The sequence below is a fragment of the Echinops telfairi genome, unplaced genomic scaffold (genome assembly GCF_000313985.2).
Source record: "Echinops telfairi isolate 266 unplaced genomic scaffold, ASM31398v2 ScPeMD7_7469;HRSCAF=8507_1, whole genome shotgun sequence".
Taxonomy (NCBI): domain Eukaryota; kingdom Metazoa; phylum Chordata; class Mammalia; order Afrosoricida; family Tenrecidae; genus Echinops; species Echinops telfairi.
The window spans coordinates 125,366,930-125,370,134 of record NW_022111373.1 but is presented as its reverse complement, the minus strand read 5'-3'; positions in this window follow the sequence as shown (position 1 = coordinate 125,370,134).

Below are 3,205 nucleotides of genomic sequence, written 5' to 3'. Positions count from 1 at the left end.
CTGCTCTGCGGGAGAAGTTGAGGGCATTTGTTTATGCAAATATTAAAGTCTTGTAAACCCTATTTAGAATCACTAAGAGTCAGAACCAACTGGTTGGAAGTGGGTTTGCTTGGTGTTTATTAAAGTTCTGAGGAGCCCTAGTGGCACTCTAAGGTAAGCATTGGACTTCTATTTGCAAGGTTTACAGTTACAAACTGCTAGCTTCTTCACAGAAAGATGAGGTTGTCTGATTCTGTAAACATTTTCAATCTCAGAGAACTTACATAGGATCACAGTGTGTTCTACTGTAATCAAAAGCAATTTTTTCATTATTACTTTGTAATTCAAAAAGGAAAGAATTTCAACAAGATGGATTGACACAAATCTACAATGGACTCAAACATAACAGCAATTGTGATGTTGGAGCAGGACCAGGTGGTATTTTGTGTCTTGGTACAGAGGCTCTCTGACTTTGAATTGACCCAACAGCATCTATCATCAACAATTCTGTAATAGATAATAAGACAGCCAGGAGTTCAATCAACTTTATAGAAATGTTTTGCTTGTTTAAAAATAGCGTGTGTATGTATATATTGATGCTAGGTGCCATCAAGCTGGTTACTTCTCATTATATGTACAATAAATACATATGTATTATACATGGAAATGTTGTTGCACTAGGTGCTATTGAGATGGCTTCTACTCCTCGCGACCTCATGTACAAAAGGTGGAAATATTACCCAGTCCTGCTTGATCCTCACAGTTCTGATATTTCAGTCCATCTATTCAGCCTCTGTGTTAACTCATCTTTTGGGAACCTTCCTACTTTCCATCGCCTCACTGCTTTACTAAGCATGATGTCCTACTCCACGAACTGGTTTCTCCTGATAACACGTCCCAAGTATATGAGACAAAATTTCCACATCCTTACTTATAGGAACATTCTACATCGGACATCCCCTTTCAGAAGTGTCACAAGGAAAGAAGAGCCAGTCAGGGTGCAGTATAGCACAGATGAAACATACAATTTTCCTTTAGTTCTCTAATGCTTCCTCCCCTATCCCCACCCCCACCATCATAGTCCCAGTTCTACCTTACAGATCTGGCTAGACCAGAGTATGGACACTGGTACAGATTAGAGCTGGAAACACAGGGAATCCAGGACAGATAAACCCTTCTGGACCAATAATGAGAGTAGCGATTCCAGGTGTGTAAGGGGAAGGTGGGGGGAGAGAGGGGAAACGGAACAAAATGCTCAGCATATTACCCCCTTCAAGGGGGATGGACAACAGAAAAGTGGGTGAAGGGAGTGAAGGGTGAAGCGGTCCTAAGACATGAAAGTGGGTGAAGGGGTGAAGGGTGAAGCGGTCCTAAGACATGAAAAAAATATATAAATTATCAAGGGTTCATGAGGGAGGGAGGAAATGAGCTGATGTCAAGGACTCAAGTAGAAAGCAAATGTTTTGAAAATGATGAAGGCAACATTTGTACAAATGTGCTTGACACAATGGATGTATGTATAGATTGCGATAAGAGCTATAAGATCCCCCAATAAAATGATAGAAGAAGAAGAAGAGGAAGAAGAAGAAGAAAAAGAAGAAGAAGAAGAAAAGCATTTTAGCTGTACTTCTTAAAAGGCAGATGTTTGTTCTTTTGGCTGTTCATGGTACTATCAATCTTCTTCATCAGCACCATAGTTCAAATGCATCAATTTTACTTCAGTATTACTTATTCAATGTCAACCTCCACATGCATACGAGTTAATTGAAAATACCATGTCTTGGATCAGGTACAATTGAGTGTTCAAAGAAACATAATTGCTATTCAACCCTTAAAAATGTTTTGTGAATTTGATTTATCAAAAATAATACCTATTTTGATATACTGGCTGCAGCTACAATGGATATCAATTGTGTATGCAAGAAAGCAAATCCTTGACAACCTCAGTCTTTTCTCCCTTTACCATGACATTACCTATTGGTCCAGTTGTGAGGATATTGATTTTCTCTGCATTGATATAATCCACACTGAACACTAAAATTCTTAAGCTTAGCAAATGCTTCAATACCTCCTTACTTTAAGCAATAAGAAAATGTCATCTGCATATAAAAGTTAATAATCCTTCTTCAATTTTGATGCCCCTTTCTTCTTCATATAAGGTAGATTCTCTGATTATTTGCTAAGCATACAGACTGAATAAGTATGGTGGGAGAGTACAGCCCTAATGCACATCTTTTCTAATTTTAAATTGTGGAATATGCCCTTGTTTTGTTCCCACCAATGCTTCTTGATCCATATGTAAGTTCAACATGAGCACAATGAAGTGTTCCCAAATTCACATTCGTCTCAAGGTTATTCATAGTTTGTTATGACTCACACAATCAAATTCCTTTGCAGAATCAATGAAACACAAATAAACATCTTTTTGGTATTCTCTACATTTACTCAAGATCCCTCTGACATCAGCAATGATATGCTATGTTCCATGTTGTTTTCTGAGTAAGATCTGAACCTCTGGCAGCTCCCTGTCAATGTAAGCTGCAGCCATTGTTGGGTGGTCGTCAGCAAAAATGTGATTTTGTGTGATATTAATAATGGTATTCTATAATTTAAGCATTCTCTTGAGTAACTTCTTTGGAATGGGTGGGAATATGGATCACTTTCAGTTGTCCAAGAGCTGTATTCCAAATTTATTTTCATAGACAAATGAGTGTTTCCAGTGCTTCATCAGCTTTTGATCATTTCAAATGATATTCCATAAACTCCTGGTGCCTTGATTTTGGCTAATGTTTTAAGTGCAGCTGAACTTTATCCCTCAGTACCATTTGTTCTTGCTCATATGCCACCACTTGAAATGGTAGAATGTCGACCAGTTCTTGTTGGTAGAGTGACTGTGTATTCTTTCCTTCTTCTTTGGATATTTGGTGCAATATTCATTAATTGGTCCATAGAGGCCTTTGATAGCAAAAGTAGAGGCATGATTTTATTTTTGAATTCTTTCTGTTTAAGATTCCTTAAGCATATTCTTCCATTTTGACTTTCTAATTCTAGGTCATAACATACTTTGGACAGGCCAGGTTCAGAAGATATCTTCTCACAGATGTAGTTAATTTGCTATCTGTGTATTTCGTCTGGAGAAATCAACATATCTAGTCACCATTTTTATTGTGGAAAAACAGTTTTGTGATGAAGAATTGTTTGTCTAGCAAAATTCTATCATGCAACC